Source organism: Pelodiscus sinensis, chromosome 9 (genome assembly GCF_052426305.1).
Source record: "Pelodiscus sinensis isolate ZL-2025 chromosome 9, ASM5242630v1, whole genome shotgun sequence".
Classification (NCBI taxonomy): domain Eukaryota; kingdom Metazoa; phylum Chordata; order Testudines; family Trionychidae; genus Pelodiscus; species Pelodiscus sinensis.
Window position 1 is genome coordinate 8,219,912 of NC_143060.1, and position 21,535 is coordinate 8,241,446.

Consider the following 21,535-nt stretch of genomic DNA (forward strand, 5'->3'; position numbering starts at 1 on the left):
GGCTGTTTGTAGCTTCTGTGGTTTTCTTCCCCATTGTCCTCCCTAAATGGCTAACAAGCTTCATTTCCCTTCCCCAGCTTGACTCCCCTGTGTTCTGGGTTCTAATCGCAGTACAGAACCCTGCCATGCAAGGACCTTCATTGGGGGCCAACGCCTCCAGGGTCCACTGGGAGTCTTCAGAAACATAAGAATGGCCGTACTGGGTCAGACCAAAGGTACATCCAGCCCAGTACCCTGTCTGCCTACAGTGGCCAATGCCAGATGCCCCAGAGGGAGTGAACAGAGCAGGTAATCATCATGTGATCCCTCTCCTGTCACCCATTTCCAGCTTCCGACAAACGGAGGCAGGGGACACCATTCCTACCCATCCTGGTTAAGAGCCATTGATGGACCTAACCTCCATGAATTTATCTAACTCTTCTTTAAACCCTGTTAAAGACCTGGCCTTCACAACACCCTCTGGCAAGGAGTTCCACAGGTTCACTTTGCATTATGTGAAGAAATACTTTCTTTTTTTTGTTTTAAAACCTGCTACCTATTAATTTCATGTGGTGACCCCTCCTCATGCCTAGACCCAGAGGGAGGGGTTGCGTTGAGTGACCCTCACATGACACATCCTGATTTTTTCCCTACTCTTTCAGATTTTCAAGCACCAAGCATGACATACAAAACCAGAACAGAGCTCCACACATAGCCAGATCCAACCCACCTAAGCCTACAATACAGGGACTAGGATATTGAGAAAAGCAGAACATTACTAGAAGACTCTCTGACCATAAAATGGACCATAATCAGCTGTCACAAGCAGCTAGAATCTTGAATTTAAAACTAAAATGTTTATAATACCGAGTAATTAGTTATAATTAATACCTAGGGCCAAAATAATGACCTTACTTTTCAAGCAAATCTCTCATTGACATCAACAGCCAGTTGTATAGAACACTTATATGTAGTAGGTTCCTGATCCCAACACAGCTCTAGAGTTGCCCTACAGACATAGGTTATCCTTAATCGTGAACTGCAGACAAAGAATTGCTGTGGCTATAGGTTTGATAACAATATCATAACACATTCGCTCAAGTCTTGGTGGTTTTCCCAGTACTACACAGCATGGGGCAATTAGAAATGTCATGGTGACAGCAGGGATAAAATTTAGATCTTCCTGCTCCGAAGATGCTGGCCCCCTTAGTGGAGCTATGGGGAAAAAATTATGTTAGCACTCTAGGAATTGTGACATTCATTAAATAGTTCTGCCCCTCTCCACTTGCAGGTGGTGGTATGCGTATGCATCAGCCAATATAGTACAACGTACAAAATGTATGCAGCATATAATGTATGCAAAGCTCGATCAGAGTACATTCTGCAGCTGAGTGGTACCTAGAAGGACAACTGCACTACAAAACAGCCCAATGTTATACAAAAGCATTTCATGTAACAGTAGTGGCAGCTCTCCTAGATGTTTTCTAATGAGGGAAGAACATAATTTGGCGTGTGATGCTAATATGATTCAGATTTACTTTCCCTTGGCAGTAAACCAGTGCACAACACACATTGACTGTTTAGTTTAATTAAACAGCCAAGAGAGTAATATTGCATTTTATTAAGCCTCTCCTGCATTAAGATGCTAGTTAATGCAATATCAATAGGTGACTATACTACATAGGGAAAGGAATATTTGATTGTATTTGACTCTAATATAAAAGAGTAAATTGTTTGCTACTGCCAAAACATTATACTGTTCTGTAGAAGACCAGAATAACAATAAAAAGCAGACCACCAATTCACAGTTATACAAGTGAGAGGAAATATTAGCATATACCATATGAAATATCAAGCAGAATTTTCCTCTTTAGAAAAAATAGGTTTCAGGGAATAAAGAAATTAACAACAATCACTTTCCATATGATAACTTCCCCATGAGAAGAAAATCAGCATTTCATACTAAAATACTGTAGTATGTTGTAACAGTAGATTCATAATACACTGAACTGACATCTAAAAAGTATATCTAATCTAGATATCTATGGCAACTTCTATATAAGTACCAGACAAAATTAATATACATAAAAGTCCATAATCCAAATGGTGTCTGTTCCTGCCATTTTCCCACCCATGCGTGTGCATTACAGTAAGATTTAACTGCACAGGTGGTATTCTAGTGTCATTTACAAACACAGTTCTTGGAGGGAGGCCATCAATGCACCTCATGTTTGAACTTAAATTCAGTCAGCTGTGTGTTTTTCTGATAATGATCTTATCTATGAATACAGGATTCCCATCTAAATGTGTCTGAATGCTTAACGTCTGGGGAAGTTGAGGATATTTTTAGGTGGCCCCACAGGCTGTAACTAGAAGCAATATGTTGATATAAACAACATTTAGACTGACCTCCTGCATAATGCAAACCACTGAATTTCACTAAATACTTCCTGCATCAAGCCTACAACTTCTGGTTGACTTAGAGCATACAGTGAGAAAAAAAGTCCAATTTTGATTGAAAAGGCCTGAAGTAAAAGGGAATCTACCACGACCTTAGGTAAAGGTATCAGTGGTTAATTACCTTCACAGTTAAAAAACTTCACCTTGTTTCCCATCTGAATGTGTCGATTGTCAGTTTCCCCTTTGCCATTGGATTTTGTTATGCCTTTGCTTACTAGTTTAAAAAATCCTTTACAACGAGGAAGGATTTCTTAGAATAGTTACTTTTTGACCATGCTTAAATCACCTCCTTAACCTTCTATCTGAGAAGCTAAATTGCTTCTGAAGTCTCATACTAAGATGTATGCCATTTAACCCTGTATGGGCAAAGAACTAGAGTACAAACTGGCAAGTGTCTTGATACATGCACTACAGCATTAGGAGGAAGAGTGCTACTATAGCATAATTTGAAAGAAAATCCAAGAAAATCACATGTAATTTGGTTGAGAAAGTGGTCCAGAAATCAGTTCTAGGATTTACCGAGAAAAGGCCCGAGTTTGATTGTGACAACAGTAAATTAATCCCTGGTGTATCGCTGAGGCAGTCGAGGGAGTTATAACAGAGATGAGTTTAGCCTCTGTCTCTGGCGGTGTGTCTAGACTACATGCCTCCGTCGACGGAGGCATGTAGATTAGACAGATCGGCAGAGGGAAATGAAGCCACGATTAAAATAATCGCGGCTTCATTTAAATTTAAATGGCTGCCCCGCTCTGCCGATCAGCTGTTTGTCGGCAGATCGGGGCAGTCTGGACGTGTCGCGTCGACAAAGAAGCCTTTCTTGATCGGCACAGGTATGCCTCGTGAAACCAGGTTTACCGGTGCCGATCAAGAAAGGCTTCTTTGTCGATGCGGCGCGTCCAGACTGCCCCGATCTGCCGACAAACAGCTGATCGGCAGAGCGGGGCAGCCATTTAAATTTAAATGAAGCCGCGATTATTTTAATCGCGGCTTCATTTCCCTCTGCTGATCTGTCTAACCTACATGCCTCCGTCGACGGAGGCATGTAGTTTAGACGTACCCTGGGTGTGGAGGAGTTGGTACTCTCAGCTCAAGGAAAGCTGAGATGAGAACAATCTGCTGCTGGCACCTTGTAACGAAATGCTGCAATTACAAAACAACTGTTTTTTAAAAGAAATCTCACCTTCCATTGCCCGTCAGTGGAAACGTCATAAACATTGCCACTTTGTTTTTCTAAAATACATATGCAGCTGTCCTTATATACTCCAAAGCTACGTCTAGACTGTGCATCGTTGCGCACTAAGATATGCAAATGAGGCACAGCGATAAATATTGACCTGCCTAATTTGCATACCTAATGAGCCGCCATTTTGCAGAAGGGGGTTTTGCACAGGAAGGAGCTGTCTACACTGCTCCTTCTTCGGCAAAACCCCCCTCTTGTGCAGGAGCCGTTCTGCTGCTAATTTTTGTTGCTCCTGGGCAAGAGGGGTTTTTTGCTCGAGAAGAAGAGGTGTAGGCAGCTCCTTCTTGCACAATACCCCCTTCTGCAAAAGTAGCGGCTCATTAGCTGCGCAAATGAGGCGCGGTGATATTTATCTCCATGCCTCATTTGGATATCTTCTGGCACAACAACGCGCAGTGTAGATGTAGCCCAAGTCATCCTGACCCGAAACACTTTTACAACGAACTAGATGGATCTTCTTTACAAGGATATATTTACAGGTTGAACCTCTCTAGTCCAGCACTATCTGGTCTGGCAACATCCATGGTCCAACATGATTTTAGTTAGCTGGATGTCCACTTATCATGGGTGTGGTCAGATTCCTGTGATCCCATAAAGTTTGTTTACAGCCACCAGTCCTGGCTCTTAGCATTCTGTGCTGTTATTTAGCTCTAAATTACCCCTAAATGTCTTCCACTGCTTCCTGGGCTCTTAGAAGTGTTGGTAATGCAGCTAGACAATATTGACCTACTGTGGTTTAGCAAATTCTCTGGTTCACTACCAGTCAGGTCCCGAGGGTGCTGGACTAGGGAGGATCAACCTGTACTAATAAAAGGTATCCATGCTGCACAGCAGGATAAGTACTCCTTGGTAGAACTGGAATAGAATCCTAGGGTTGGAAGAGACCTCAGGAGGTCATCAAGTCCAGCCCCCTGCCCAAGGCAGGACCAATCCCAACTAAATCATCCCAGCCAGGGCTTTATCAAGCCGAGACTTAAAAACCTCAAGGGATGGAGCTTCCACCCCCTCCCTAGGGAACCCATGCCAGTGCTTCACCCACCCTCCTAGTGAAATAGTTTTTCCTAATATCCAACCTAGACCTCCCCCACTGTAACTCGAGATCATTGTTCCTTGTTCTGTCATCTGTCACTACTGTGAACAGCCTCTCTCCATCCTCTTTGGAACCTCCCTTCAGGAAGTTGAAGGCTGCTATCAAATCCCCCCTCACTCTTCACTTCTGCAGACTAAACAAACCCAAATCCCTCAGCCTCTCCTCGTAGGCCATATGCTCCAGCCCCCTAATCATTTTAGTTGCCCTCCACTGGACCCTCTCCAATGTGTCCACATCCTTTCTATAGTGGGGGCCCAGAACTGGATGCAATACTCCAGGTGTGGCCTCACCAGAGCTGAATAAAGGGGAATAATCACTTCTCTAGATCTGCTGGCAATGGTCCTCCTAATGCAACCTAATATTCCATTCGCCTTCTTGGCTACAAGAGCACATTGTTGACTCATATCCAGCTTTTCATCCACTGTAATACCCAGGTCGTTTTCTGCAAAACTGCTACTTAGCCAGCCGGTCCCCAGCCTGTAACAATGCTTGGGATTTTTCCGTACCAAGTGCAGGACTCTGCACTTATCCTTGTTGAACCTCATCAGATTTCTTTTAGTCCAATCCTCTAATCTGTCTAGGTCACTCTGGATCATATCCCTGCCCTCCACCCTATACCTACCTCCCCCCCTAGCTTAGTGTCATCTGAAAACTTACTGAGCGTGCAACCCATCCCCTCATCTAGGTCACAAATCTTCAGAGAAACTAGAACTCTCTTGGGATTCTGAAATTCCTTGTTTTTTAAATGATCAAGCCCACTGTATTCATGTCACCAGCTGCTATGCAGAGCTATGTGACTAATTACAAATATTTAAATAATGCATTTGAAAAATATAATGAAATTCAGCATAAATGATCTGATGGGCAAATCAGTTTAAAACATTAATCCAATATTTTGAAATGTATCCTACAAGCTGTCCAACAAATATTGTTCGTCTTCTGACATCTCCTCTTTGTCCCCCGCTCCTGTTCTGAGCATTTCAAATCCATCTCCATCCCACTCTTCCCAGTTGAAATGAGCAACAGCTCATGCTATTCCATGACACGTTACACATTGCTATAATAACCACCATTTACAGGAGCTACTCCCAGACTGTGATGCATAGGAGGAGAACAATATTTCAATGTTTCACATCTCTTTTCTTCTGAATCACATTTATTATTATTTTATCAAAGGGAAACATCTTGCACATCCTCCTTTACAGAGCAGATTCACTCCCGGCATTGTTAATATAATACAAATGTTCCCAGGAGCAGAAGTCTTTGTTCACAGGCTCAAAAGGAGCTGGCCTGGTGTTACAGTGGACAATGGCAGCATTCATAATACTTGGTCCTGCCAAGAGTGTAGGTGATGAGACTAGATGACGTCTCGAGATTCCTATCCAGTCCTGCGATTCTACGATCTATAGTTATTGTGCTGTTATCTGTCAGTCCTCCACATCATATCACAGGCCTTTGCTATGTCCCAAACTGCAGAGGGTCAGTTTGGAGTTTTGTTTTGCAACATAGTTAAGTTGTGTTCCCGAACTATAATGACCTCGCTATACATCTCAAAGCACTTTAAATACCATACATGTTTAGAGTTGAACACCATTTCTCAGGTGAAACTTTTTTTCTCTGAAAAATACAGATTTGAATTACCTGAAACACGTTATTTCACATCAGTTTTACCAAGTTGTTTCAATATAAACCCTTCCCGCAACAACAAAAAACCCACTGAAGCATGTCACTTCAACATTTCCCCAACGAAACATGTCAATGTTTTATTGAAACCAACTCCCGGTTTAGAAATTTGCTTCAGTTTGATTTTAAAAACCATTCTGAGAATTCCAGAACTAAATGAAACATTTGGTTTCAAATTGTCCAAAATGTATAATTCAACCCAAACTCTTTTCTCCCACCCAACATTACGGTTCACCAAAACGTTTTTATATTGCGTCAAGTTAAAACACTTTTAAAAAATGCTGAATCACCCAGCAAGCTGAAAAAAATACAGCTGTTGCACTGCGCTAATTGTTTCTTCTGTTCCTGACACAATGTCACTTCTCAAGTGCAATGCTGGCAGAAAAACTATACGCTCTTAAGACCAGGAGTGAAGAATACACCATCAGTCTGAAACTCCAGCTAAAATTCACTTAGAGATTTAGATGTAATTAGGGGAGTAGGCATTTGGCTAGCCTCTTGAGCTAGTACTGGCCATGCTGCTAAGAGCGCTAGGAGCAGAGGTGAAAGTAAACCCTAGAGTCCCATGTGGATCTCTGGCAAGAGCCAGCCAGGCTGGGCACTCGGCTGCAAGGGGAGGGGCAGGGTGAAGTCTGGCTCCTGGGGCTTCCTGCTGCTGCCGTGCTCAGCAGCAGGCAGCCAAGAGGGTAAAAGGGTCTGGCTGAGGGTACACTGAACACCACCATCCGGTACTGCCCCAGCCTCAAGCCCCCTCCCCCGCTGCCATTTGAGGAGAGGGGCAGGGCTGTGTCCGAGACAGAACATCAGAAATGACTGCCCGTCGCAGGGAGCCATAGCCTGTAATACCTCTGAGGCTGGTATAAGGGGCTCTGTCTGTGAGGTGGAGTGTTTTCCATATAAGGGCATGTAAATTAATAATCTTCCCCTGCTCGCTCCACCCATTGCAGTAACAGATCAGCCAGTGGGCTGACTGGTGCTCAGGCCTGCTACTCCACCCACTGCAACAAAAACCAACCTATGGGGTGATAAGTTCACAGGCAATAAAACAGGCAGGCAGCCCCTCTCTCACTGGGGATTCGCATTGAGTGAACGCCTGGCCTGATCACCCAGACGCCTTGCACCCCCCGCTCTTGAGTCTTACTGAGCGTACTCCGAGTTGGTCGACCCGAGTGGAGACAGTTTATGAGCGTGTGACCGGTACTTGTGTTCCTGCTGTCTCCAGAACTGGTATAACACCCCTTCCCCCCCACCATCATCCCTATCCTAATTGATTTTTTAGTTGTCCTTATTGCTTGCCAAGTGACAGTGGCTAAAAAGTTACTAAGTTAGTTTATAAATAGTTGTGGTTTAGGTTTTTTACTGTTTCCTTGTATAAAGTTGTGTAAATAGTCAGCCCTATGGATAATACCAGTGTTAATTCAACTGTTCCTAACCCCTGGGCAGTTATTGGGAATTATTGTGATTTAGAAAAGCCTCAGGGAATTGTTTTGTGTTGTCTGGCAATCTGTTTAATTTTTATTCTGATGATTGTCTGGCGCCATCAAAATAAAATCAGTTTGTACTTTTTGAAACCCCCAGTTGTGGTCTCATCCTTTCCGGCATCCCTTCGAACCTCGTGTATTACGGGGACTGACATGGCGTCACGAACAGGATGCCGGAACCCCGGAGACCATGACAACTCTGATAGTTGCCCCTGGGCTAAAACTGAGACCCCAGGTTCTGAGGAGGATCAGTTTAATCATTTGCAATACCACCTCCTCTGTACTCGACAGCGCGAAGGGGCCCCTAACACTTTTGACTGGGTCTGTGTCATAGGACACGGCCATGATTGTAGGACCTACACCATTCCTTTGGGGTTGAGCGATGTGGGCTGCTTGCTAACTTGCCATCCCACCTTCAGGGCCACCCCGGCTGATAATAGCCTTCAACCGTGTCTCACTCAAGTGGGTGAGACAGCCCCTAATACAAACCCTCTTAGCCTCTGGAAAGAGGTGAACAGGGTAATTAAACTCTGTGGGGTAGCCCCCTCCATCTTGGCCCCCGAGCCAAGAGCCCCACATGGATCACCTGCACACCACCTGTTAATAGGATTGGTCCAAAGGTTAGATGGGATAAAAAAGGTTAAAAAACTACACCCCGATTCTTATAAATCAGAGGATGTTCTGGCTGCCATCTGCAATACCTTAGCAGCGGCCCTTGATAAAGTTACCGTCTACCATGGGGCCATTACAAATTGCGCCCGTGGGGTGGCGCACTCACAGTCAGAGGGAGAACCGGAGTTTTCCCCTCAGGCGCCAAAGACGCCTCCTTTAGAGACACAACTTCCTCCCCCATACCAAGGCTCTCATGACCCACCAAACATTTACCCTGGCTTGACTACCCTGAGTTCAACCATACCCACAGCTCCCGACCTGATTGTACCGGAGGCCCTCCCTGTGACTGTAACCCGACTAAAAATGGATGGTCAGGGGAATACCTCTCAGGTAACTGAGACCCGCCCCCGAACCAAGGCGGAAATGAAGGAGTTCATCACAGATACTGCCCGACGTCCAGATGAGCCTCCTATAATCTGGGTAGGGAGATTAGCCTTGGAACAGGGGAGTGACTGGGTTGACCGGGAGGAAGCCTTAACATTAACCCGTACCGGGAGTTGGTCGCGGGGCCTTATGGGGGGAGTATTGGCAGCGAATAATCATTGGCCTGTAACGGCCGCAGCTGCCGCGCACCTCCAAATACAAGGGGGATTTCGCGCAGTACAGATGCCACCTGATTGTGTGAATAACTCCACTACCCTTATGTACGCAATCGCTGGGAGTTCTATTCTGCTCTGGGATCCCACCGCACACCCCCTCAACTTAACTAACGTTCAGACGGTAGCACAAAACCCATTTCGTTTTGTTGATGATCCCACTCAGATTCCCATAGAAGATGCAGCTGTTACCCTAGCCGTGGACAACAGCCCTAATCTAGACACAGGGGCTCTTCTGTGGCTAAGGGGATACACAGGACAACCTATTGGCCGACTATACGACACTGTAGAGAGGGTGAAGTGGGCAACACTAAAGGCCGCCCTACTTGCAACCCCCTCTACTCTGGTGAAAGGGTCCAAAATGGCGCCCAAACCCAAATACCCCGAGCGTTCGTTCATCGAGCGTAAGATTTTTGGATTTTTATTGGGTAAGGGACTCGCCAAGGAAGCTATTAGGAAAATGAATAGTGATCAACAGAAAGACTTGGCTGTGAAATTGGGGTGGGAAGATCGCCCTATTCCCCCGCAGCCAAAAAACGGGGAGAGGCCGAGTGCCTAGCGGTCACTCGGCCTGATTTAAATGACCCTCGACCCTATCAAAACCTGACTACCGAAAACGAGACAATTATCCCCTTTTTGTTAGACACGGGGGCACAGGTATCCATCATCCCCCCCGATATGCCCCACACCCCCACTGGAAAGATAGTCTTTGTACAGGGATTAAATAGCGTTGAAGCAACCTACGTTAGTCCGTCACAATTGGCTTTCTCTTCGATCTTAATTAGCCCGCCTTGAGGGCGTTGTTTGTCCCCTTTTTGTTTTTCAGGTACCAACCCATTCGAGCCCCCCACCGGCTGTTTGACTTCCGGAGCCGACGAGAACCATTAAGATGGAAAAAATTTAAGTCTGCCACTGAATCTTTCGTTTGGGGATATGTTACCAAATGTCCTGCAATCTTGAAGCCCTCACTAATTTGACCGCTGAAGGGTTTCAACAAGTCGATTTGGCTCTCACTGTACTAGCTCATTATGCTGAAAAGAATCGTCTAATGATACAGGTTATATTGCAGAAGGACTTTTGTACGGCACTCGAGGACCTTGACCCCAGGTTTAAGGACCAATACCGTTTGCGTTTCAAGCCCGGGTGGAACAACGTTTCAGCCATCACCCAACAGCTGACCTCACTTGCAGTTCAGATTCGCGAACAGCGGGAAGAATGGGACTGGTGGCAAACAAAACTTTCCTCTTGAGGACTGAGTACTTGGGCATCCACCATTAAGCAGTGGTTGATTGTATGTGCTCTTGTGTTACTAGCCTTTTTAGTGGGCACTGCTGTTGCAAAAGCTCTTATCCACAGAGTTGTTTCCGCTTTCCCTGTTACTGTTGCTTACTTTTCCCTTTCTCCCCTTTCTGAAGACAGCAGCTCACCAGAACCTCAATTTACCCAATTGGCTTCTTGCTGATTACCCTTACGTGCGCTCTCACCTTAGGCAACCCCCTTACCGCTTGCTCCGGACAGCCACGGGGGCATGTCCGAGACAGAACATCAGAAATGACTGCCCGTCGCAGGGAGCCATAGCCTGTAATACCTCTGAGGCTGGTATAGGGGGCTCTGTCTGTGAGGTGGAGTGTTTTCCATATAAGGGCATGTAAATTAATAATCTTCCCCTGCTCGCTCCACCCATTGCAGTAACAGATCAGCCAGTGGGCTGACTGGTGCTCAGGCCTGCTACTCCACCCACTGCAACAAAAACCAACCTATGGGGTGATAAGTTCACAGGCAATAAAACAGGCAGGCAGCCCCTCTCTCACTGGGGATTCGCATTGAGTGAACGCCTGGCCTGATCACCCAGACGCCTTGCACCCCCCGCTCTTGAGTCTTACTGAGCGTACTCCGAGTTGGTCGACCCGAGTGGAGACAGTTTATGAGCGTGTGACCGGTACTTGTGTTCCTGCTGTCTCCAGAACTGGTATAACACCCCTTCCCCCCCACCATCATCCCTATCCTAATTGATTTTTTAGTTGTCCTTATTGCTTGCCAAGTGACAGTGGCTAAAAAGTTACTAAGTTAGTTTATAAATAGTTGTGGTTTAGGTTTTTTACTGTTTCCTTGTATAAAGTTGTGTAAATAGTCAGCCCTATGGATAATACCAGTGTTAATTCAACTGTTCCTAACCCCTGGGCAGTTATTGGGAATTATTGTGATTTAGAAAAGCCTCAGGGAATTGTTTTGTGTTGTCTGGCAATCTGTTTAATTTTTATTCTGATGATTGTCTGGCGCCATCAAAATAAAATCAGTTTGTACTTTTTGAAACCCCCAGTTGTGGTCTCATCCTTTCCGGCATCCCTTCGAACCTCGTGTATTACGGGGACTGACAGGCTGCAGCCACACAGAGGAGGGAAAATGCAGAGCTTGCTGCATTCCTCCCCTGGGGCGGCTGGGAGCGAGCGGAAGGCCACTCTCCCTTGCTCGCTGAGAGACAGAGGAAACAGGAAGGAGAGCAGGGACCGGTATGTGCTGCTGCAACCCTCTCGCCCCCAAAATGGCATCCTTGCCCCCCCCACTCACCCCTACATCCCCAGTTCCCTGCCCTGAATCCTGCATCCCCACATCGCCCCTGCTCTGAGCCCACCACACCCCCAGCCCCTGCCCTGAGCCCATCCTCATACTCCCAGCCTTGAATCCTGCTATCCTCCCACGTCTCCAGCCCCCTGCCCTCACCTCCTGCACCCCACCCCACACTTAAATTTCTCACAGATATTGTCGTATCACACACACATCCCATCTCCGTGACCTGAGCCACCCCCTTTCCCCGCCAGGGAAGCAACACAACAGTACCTGTATGAAACTTAAGCTACTTTCATCCCTGGCTAGAAGGTCTTTAATGGCCATGAATGCTCTTCTGAAGTTACTCTTGGGGGGATGAAGATCCCTGTGAGAAAGATGTAACTATACATGTAAGCACATTCCAACCAGTCCTAAGGAGATCTTTGGGGAATTTGTATAGCAGTGAGCTCAACCTGGCTGTAGTTTTTAGACGGCATCCAATATAAGAAAAAGAGAAGAAGAAGAAGGCATTTAAATGTGGCCCAGTCTCTTTTGCTTACGTGTGTCACAAATGTTATGCAGAAGATAATGAACGACCAAACTTTTCTGGCTGCCATTTGAGAGAGTTACAAGATACATTCTAATCTCTGATATTAAACTCATCACTTTTCTTTAGGGGTAGAATGCAAAATGATTTAGATGCCTTATAAAAGTCACCGAGCAATTTAATTCTCTCACGTATCTTTCTGTGGTGCTGACAATAAGTGGGAGAAATTTTCTCTCCCGTTTGCACTTTCCCTTTTAAAGTAAAGCTGTAATTACCTATGAGTAGGGCTGACCTGGCTTGCAGAGCTAGAGAAAACAGATTTAGAGGAGGTCTCTTCTCTCTCCATCAAACCAGGAATCACTTAGGAACAGTTGGAATCACCCGGAGAGCACACCTCTCCATCCCCAATGCGACGTTTAGTGTTCCCTTCATTTAAAGGAACAGGCTTCACTTCGTCTTACTCCTGACAACAGAGTAAATGAATGAGCAAGTGGTTCTTTGCTCTAGAGTTCATTTGCCCTCTGCTACCATGACCCATGTCGTAGATTGATATGCTGGGTCAGCCTAAAATTTCTGGCAGATATATATGAAATGGAAGGGTGAGGAGCCAAAAGAACCCAGCAATAAAGAATAAAAGCTGATGTCCATTATCAGGGTACCAAACAGTCAAAGTAACAGAGAGGCTGGAATTTGGTGCATGGTGCTATTCAAAGGCCTATGGGAAAATAGATTCTTGTTTTCTTGCATTTGTATTTCATTAGCGGAATACCTTTGGAGGGTCAGTAATTAAAGGACCAAAAGAAAAATTATATTAGTAGCTAGTGCAGACATGAGCAAAGCTAGAGTTTGAACAGTGCAATTATGATTCTTAAGGAAAGATTAAAAAAAAATCAATAAAAGCTATAATAAAAGGATAAATGTGCAGTGAGCCCAGAACATGGGCCACTAGAGAGGCAAATGATGCAGGGAAAAGCCAAGTCTGTCCACCAGCTGTCACTTCAATATGGATTTTATTAATTCTCTGATACAGCAATTCATTTAGAAGGAGTGTCAAAGAGTTTCCTTCGCTCATACAGACAGCCTGCTGGGGAGGCGGTGGGGGGAGGGGAGAGGAGTGCATCATACAGGAGTTAAAATCACAGCTTATCATTTGCAACGGTCAAAGCAAAAAGAAAGGTCCCCAGCCGCCTCTATCATTGGTGTAAATTGTCACAACAACGGACAGAGCAGTTTCACTGAGGTCAGTTGAACTAAGGTAATTTACATTAACAGGGGATTTGGGTCCTCCAAGTTTCAGAAGATCTCAGAGTGGTAGCCGTCCACTTCTTCAGATGAATTGGAGTGGAAATAATGGAAACCAAGAGATATATGTAACAGCAGAAGAGGCTAAGTCATGAGTCCTACAATTCACAAATACGTCTACTGTTATCTCTCTCTCTTGGTTTCTGTTATTCCCACTCCAATTCATCTGATGAAGTGGGTTTTGCCCACAAAGCTTGTGGTTCCATATATTTTTGTTAGTCTCTGACATGCCACTGCGCACACTTTGTTTTTAAAGTTTCAGAAGAGTTAGAGAAACTCCTACAGGTCTAGTTCTTATGCTAAGCACCCTCCCCCTTTAGTTTAGAAACCTTCCAATACAAAACTTTCACAAGACCTCCAGAGCTTCCAGCTGTCTCTGGACTCCAAACACATAGAGAAAACAGCCCATTTTCAATTCTACTGGAACCAGTAGGAGCTAGAATGTCAGATATAACACAAAAGTTAACAACAAGAATAGAAAAGTTAGCCACGTATTTTCAAACCTCCAGTGAGATGTCCGGATTCAGGCCCACTATTAGGTGAAGGTTTAGATTGGTTCTAACAACATACAAACTACTTCACCCATCTCTGCACCTCTAATTATGTGCCATACAAATGACAGGGTCTTATGACTAGTTGATTACCGCAAGGAATATGTTTTCATTGCACACAGAAGGTCCCAGAACAGAGGCTTTCAGATTTTTTTCATTATGTAAATTTTCAATTTTTACTGATCTTTACTGAAAAATTGTCAGGTTTTACAAAAGCGACTAGTCAGTTTCTACCGATTTTCATTCAACTTTTGCACCATTCACGTACATGAAAGTACCAATAAATGTTTAAAAAAATCCTATATTTTACATTAGCTGGGTGCGCTTGTTAGTAAACGACAAGTCTAGGTGTATATCTGAGGCTGTTAAAGAAAGGCAATTCAGTAGAACATACACATATATCTGCGTGTGTGTGTACGTATTGTTAATGTACAGTTCATGAAATAGACCACAACATTAAATTGCTTTCACTTCCAGTATCCCGAATGTCTCTATTTTTCTACCATCCTGTCACCCAAAATTATTTTTCATATGTGTCCAAAAAACTTGATGTTAATTTTTGCACTAATTTTCACTCATGTTAAGGGGAGAGTTTAAACAAAATTAAAATGAAACATGAAGGATTTTAGCCTTATCTTATTAGAGACACATCCTCCCATTTCATTCACATGAAGACGCCTCTCCCTTTTATAGCACCTCTTCCATCTTTTCTCCATTCATCATATCATGAGTCATCTTCCCCACTTCACAATCATGCAACACCCCACTGACAACAGGTTGAATCGCCCTAGTCCAGCACTAGTATGGGAACATCCATGGTCCAGCCTGATTTTAATTAGCTAGAGGTCCACTTCTCATGGGTGTGGCCAAGTTTCCCGTGGTCCCATAAAGTTTGTTTACAGCCATCAGTCCTGGCTCTCAGTGTTCCACACGGTTCTTTAGCTCTAACTTACCCCTAAATGTCTCCTAAGAGCCCAGCAATCAGTGGAAGTGTTGGCAATGCTGCTAGACAATATTGACCTCCTATGGTCTGGCAAATTCTCTTGTTGGGCACCGATCAGGTCCCAAGGGAAGCAGCCTCGATGGCCACACTAGTAATCACTGGTACATAAGAGGAGAGGGCATTTAGGTTAGTTCCTGCTCTTTGATACAGAGAGCCTTCATAGGTATGGCTGGGGTCAAAGAGGAGTCCGGACACCTGTAGAACAAGCTCTCAGCACAGAAATGAAGATGATACCACGTGACCTGCCAGGTCTTCATGGACCAAACACAGAAGACCTTCGGGACTCATGAACCACAGCCTGCCAACCATCATGTGTTCTTTAACCACACCAGCTTTACTGGGTGCCAACCAAAATTCAAGACTTACCCTGTTCTAAGAAAATACTGCAATGTATCAAGTATTTTGCTTGGTGCATGTTAGCACTGACTGATGCCCACTGTCGCGTGACTAATATTGACACACAGCTTACATCGCCATTAACTCTTCCAAAAGTCTGGGAAAGGGCCCATCGTATCACATACCCTTTTAGATCCATGAGTTCGGTAAAGAAGACGAATGCAGTGCCCATAAAAGTTTCTAGCCTGGCAGCTCTGAAGACGGCTGTTCATCCACAGAACAGGGATACAGTGCACCAGAGCGTGTGAACCCTGCTCTGAAGTGACCACCTGTAGGACTGAGAGAGTAGGTGAGGGGTGGCCTAGCACAGGACTAGGAAGCCTGCAATTTTGAATTTCTAATCCTGACTTGACTTGCTCAGCCTTTGCCTGTTAGTCTCACCAGTGCAGCGCTAATCATCACTCTCTCCTCCTGAGGCCTAGCTGTTGTTTGGAAAGTGCTCTGAAGACATGAAGCACTTTAGCGGATCTGTGTTAAGTATTAGTTCATGTGCCAGGCCAATTCACTTTTTGACCCCTCTGCGGAGACTCTGAAGAGACTTCCAGTTAGTATCAGCTATGACACATTGTGTGATTTGGGCAGCTGGCCACTAGCAACTGGACTGAAACCAGCCACGCACACGGGACACAGAAGAGCAGTCAGATGGTAGTAACATTTGGTCATGACAGACCTGAATTGGATTTGAAAGGGTGACCTAGAGGTGAAAGACTCCCTCAAGAAGACTTTTGTATTCAAATGCATATTAAATTAGCTGAGGAGACAATGTCAAGACCCAGATCAAGTTGAGACAAGCCTTTGAGGTCAAACACAAAGGAATTTTGGTGTAACTTAAGCCTCATCTGCACAGGAACCAGGAAATGAGCACCTTGGGTCTGACCCAAAACCAAAGCCATAAAGGTGGATTAGAAGAAGGGCATTTGAATCACATTTCGCACATAATTCCAGATGGGTTTCAGGCCCGTAGGCAGGAATTTCAGGCGGGGGCGGCTTTTTGTAAATGTGGCCCACTCTTTTTTTAAATACAAAGGAGTTCAAAATAGTTGTGCAATGACTGTGCATAAGAAAGGTGAATGAATATTCTGAGTAGAAACAGTGATTGGGGAAATGATTTCGTTATACTAAAAATGTTAGACAGTAATAAGGGTTTTATAGAAATTACCTTCTGGGATCGTGGTGGGCAGTGCGGCCGCCGCTCTACCTGCTTGGTGAGGCCAGTGCTGAGTGAATGTGGACAGGGCTCTGGTAGCAGGACCAGCCCTGGGCTGCTCCTCGTGCACAAGTGGGGACACTGTTCCCCCGACCCTGCTGTTCTGTCACCAGCCTCATCCACCCATCCCCCCGGAACACAGCACTCTCCCATCATCCTAGCACAGTGATTCTCAAACTTTCTGGCTCATGGTCCACCTGGCTCAATGCAAACCTTTCCGCGGACCTCCACTTGCTAGGGGAACTCACCGTCAGTCACATAATGACATCCGAGCCATTTTGCGAGTGCTGCAGATAAGGAGAACTGCTGGATTTAACCAGTAAGAAAGGAAATATTAATTTAAATTATTCAACAGATTACGCGTTTTAACGTTCTCCTGTTAGTTTATCAAATTTCAATTTAAATAAAGTTAAATATTAATTTATGTCCCACACGAAAGGTTCCCATGTTTCCTTTATTTATGAGAGGGGCGGGGAACCTTTTTTGGGTCGGGGGCCACTGACCCACAGAAAAATCAGTTGGGGACCACACAAGTCAGAAGCAAAAATAAACCCCTTACAAAAACCCCCAGCCCTCACTGTTGTGGCCCCCTACTGAGACACTCCACGCCTCTGGCACTCCAGCCCCACCATGGGAGTGGGAGGGAGGACTGAGGTTCAGGGCTTTCCACAAAATCATAAAGTCAGAAGAGACCTCAGGAGGTCATTGAGTCCAACCACCTGCCCAAAGCAGGACCAATCCCAGATTTACTCTTCTGGGTTTCCAGAGTTAGTGGATTTTACAGATACGCCCTCTAGGGGTTGTGATAAAAATGGGCAGTTCGGTGTGCAGGACAGGGTTGCTAGTGAGAGGAATAGGGGTGCAGGATCTGGGCGGAAGGTGAGGTGTAGGAGGGGGTGAGGGAGTGCGGTCTGGATGGGAGGTAGGGTGCAGGAACAGGCTGGGAGTAGGGTGTCTGGCCAGGGGAAGGGACAAGAGCAAGGGAAGTTTCAGTGTCTAGCCAGAGGAGAGGGTGCAGGAGCAGGCTGGGGGCAAGGTGCCTGGCCAGGGGGGAGGGTGCAAGAACAAGTTGGAGTTATGGGGTCATGGATGGGGAGGAGGTGGAGGACGGGGATGAGGGGGCGGGATCTGGGTATGACAAGGTGGGGGGGCACTTACTTGCCTTCGTGCCCCACACCACTGCCAGGCACGGCATCCCGCTGCTCCCATTGGCTGGATTCCGGCCTATAGGAGCAGTGGGGAAAGCCTCCAGACAGCGTGTCCATGCACTGCTGTTCCCCCAGTTGCAGGACGGGGAGGAGGAGCACTTCTTCCCCGCAAGCTGGATCGTGCACCGAGTCTCTCTCTCTCTCCTTCTCCAGGGCAGGCCAACACTGACACGCCAACCTTGCGGGGGAGGGGGGCACCAGTGTGGGCTCCCCATTGTGGGGGGAAGGAGGGGGCTGAGCTTGAGCCACAGAGCCCCCTCACACTTACATGGGGGACCATCAGGGTGCATTTGCACCCTTTGTACCCTTCGCGCGCACACCCCGTGTATGGGCTTGTTCAGAGAGAATTGGTTTTCACCGACATCACAGAATCATAGGAATGCAGGACTGGGAGGGATTTTAATAATTCATCTAATCCCCTGCACTGAAGCAGGCCTACGTATTATGTACACCCACCCTGACATGTGTTTGACTAATCTGCTCTTAAAATCCTCCGATGATGGTGATCCCAAAACCACCCTCTGTAAATTGTTCTAGTGCTTCACTATCCTTACCCTTGGGAACTTTTCCCAAATGTCTAATCTAAATCTCCCTTGCTGCAATTTACGCCCATTATTTCTTGTCCTGCCCTCAATGAATAAAGAAAACAATTTTTCACCCTGCTTTTTAAAACAACCTTTTATCAACTTGAAGACTGTTATCATGCCCCCTGGTCGTCTTTTCTCCAGACTGAATACACCTAGTTTTTTCAATCTTTCCTCATAGATCATGTTTTCTAGGCCTTTCATCATTTTGTGGCTCTTCTCTGGTTTTTCCCCAATTTGTCAACATGTGGACACACTTCTCCACTCAGTGCTGAACGGAAAAATTACTGCTTGTGATTTTGTACAATATGTTTGCTAACACATCCCAGAACATTGTCTGGTTGTTTTCAGTTATGGACTCATTACTGACGTGTTGGTTGTGATCCACTGTAACCGCCAGACCCTTTGCTGCAGTATTCCTTCCCAGGTCGGCTTTTCCCATTTTGTACTTGTGCAAGAGATTATTCCTTCCAAAGTGGAGTACTTTGCCTTTGCCCTCAATGAATTTTATCTTATTTACTAGCCAATTAGCCCGTCATAAAATGGGATTTTCAGGTCTCTCCTCCACATCCTATTCCCTTCCTATCTCGGTCTTCTCTCCTGAGCCTCCGGTCTCTCACTCCGTCTCACTTTCTCTCCCCTCCTCCTACTGCCTCCCCCCACTTCTCACCTCTCCTCCGTCTTCTGCCACTCTCTCCATCTCTCTTTCTCTTCTCCCCCTCCTGCCTCTCACTCTCTCTTCTCCTCCTCCTCCTGCCTCTTACTCTTTCTCTTCTTCTCCCCCTCCTGCCTCTCACTCTCTCTTCTTCTCCCCCTCCTGCCTCTTACTCTCTCCTTCTCCTCCCCCTCCTGCCTCTCACTCTCTCTTTCTCTTCTCCTCTTCCTCCTGCACGGGGGGCGCGGAGCCCAAACGGCTGTTTGCACCGCTTGCTCCCACGCAGCAGCTGGGCTGAGCAGCTGCTTATGAGCTCCAGCTGCCCCCCTGCACCATTTCCCTTCACCCCAGAACTGATCCCGCAGCCTCCCAGTTGCCCTCCCCCTCCCCCTCATTCCCCCGCCCTCCCCTCCGGCCAGGCTCAGCGCCCAGCCCCCACTCACAGGTGCCAACTGGAGGACTGAGCAGGGGGCAGCCATGGAGCAGGCGGCTAGAGAGAAGCGGCACTTTCCCCTTAAAAGCGCCACTTCTCTCCAGCTGGCTGTGTAGCTGCTTGTGCTCCTCCAGCCCACGCCTCCCTCCCGGGCCCGCTCTAGGTTGCGAACACTCCCAAGCTGGTTGGACCAGACGTCAGCACAGTAAGGACATGATGGAGGCTCCAGGCCCTGCCCCCTGGTCGTGTACGTCAGCACCCCACCCCCCTTCGCCTCCCGCCGTGGTGCTCGGCTGACTTCTGCGCCGCTCAGCCGGGCCACCGTAGGGGAACATGCGGCGCAAGTGGCTGTTTGGGCGCCGCATTCCCCATGCAGCACGGCGGGAGGCAACAGCGCCGCCCAGAGGGAACAGCTGGCATTTCAGCGTTACAGAGTCACAGACATTTGGCTACTATATATATGATTGCAGACCATTGCTTCAACGTGTCCACGATCATTTGGAATTCCCATCCTTTCTGCCCAGGTTGGATCAGCCCCTACGTGGATGCTTACATTCTCACTCTTCTCACTCTGCACAGCAGAACTTCACTGGTTCTGCTGCAAAAGAGCTGTCCAGGAGAAGGGATGGGAATTGCTCCTTCATGTCCCCCAAAAAACGAAGTTTGGTGAAACAAATAGATGCCCCCTCCCAGCTAAGATTTCTTAGTAAGTAAGGCCAAGAAATGTCCACTGTTCCTTGAGATAACAGAATTAGGAGGAGGAAAAACTGTGTATGATTTCCATGATCCCTATTGCTAATGTGTCTTAGTGAGATATAAGAACTGAAGTGTTAATTTCAGAATGCATTTGCTGTGCTGTAGGTTTCCTTGGTTGGTTCCTGATGGCAGGTTATTTTGCTGAGGGGACCAATAAGACATTCAGTTCTGCAAATAGTGGTTCTTACCCCTGGGCATTTGCCCACCGGCATGTCTCTGACCGGCGCTTTGTGAACCACAAAATGAAGCTTTTGACACATTGAAGGAACACTTTAACGTGTAGCTGCCAATCTGTGTACTGTCCCCAAAACCCAGTGGACACTGGCTTTCAGTCTGTTTAGGTATGAATCATTGCAAACTGCTGATATGCAACTGTCTCTGGGGTGGAACTGACACACGCTTAGCTGAATAGTACACATGGAAGTGACAATAGTTTAGGGCAAGAAGGGAAGAATACGGAATCCTGACAAAACGGGGGAAGAAGAAGGTGTTTAAAATGTAATCACTCTCACTGGAATTGGACCATTTTGCAAGGACTCTTTAAATCTTTAATGACCACAGATCTTGACTAAAAGCATTTAGGGTATATGAAGAGGGGGAAAAGAGAATTCCTACCTTAGCTCTAAACAGAAGAGTACGCATTAAGAGTGTATAGTAATGTGTTCTGAGTGGAAACTTTGTAACCCAGACAACCCTTGGACTTGCTAATTGCAAGACCTGTCTGGGCAAGTCTGTCTCCTGGACAGGATACGGTAAAGGCAGTGAGATGGAAAGAAAGCAATGCATAGTGCTTGTTTTCATGTGCCTCTCTTAGCACCTACTGCTACTAATCACGACTCACTTTGTCTCGGTGTTTGATTACAGAGCTGTGGTTTGACCGCTGCAACACTGAGTTCTTAGCAATCGTGATATTAATATTTTGTGCTTTATAAGCATGAATTAATGAAGCTTCCCGACCCCACTGACATGAGGGTGTTCTGTCACTTTACAGAGCCCTCCACTGTGTCCCCTAGTGGTTAAATTGCCTAGGGTCACAACACAGTCAGAGCCAATGCCAAGAATGGTACTATGGGCTCCTGATTTGCAGTCCTCAATTCTAGCAAGTAAACAGCACTCAAATTAAGTGATCTTTTGGAGCCAAATCA

At 46.2% G+C, this 21,535-nt stretch overlaps 1 protein-coding gene across 1 annotated transcript in view; it reads right to left on the minus strand.

Moving 5' to 3' along the window:
• The window catches only part of LOC149523907 (cytosolic carboxypeptidase 6-like), a 429,125-nt gene that overhangs the window by 160,139 nt on the left and 247,451 nt on the right, over positions 1-21,535 (minus strand). The window lies entirely within an intron of this gene.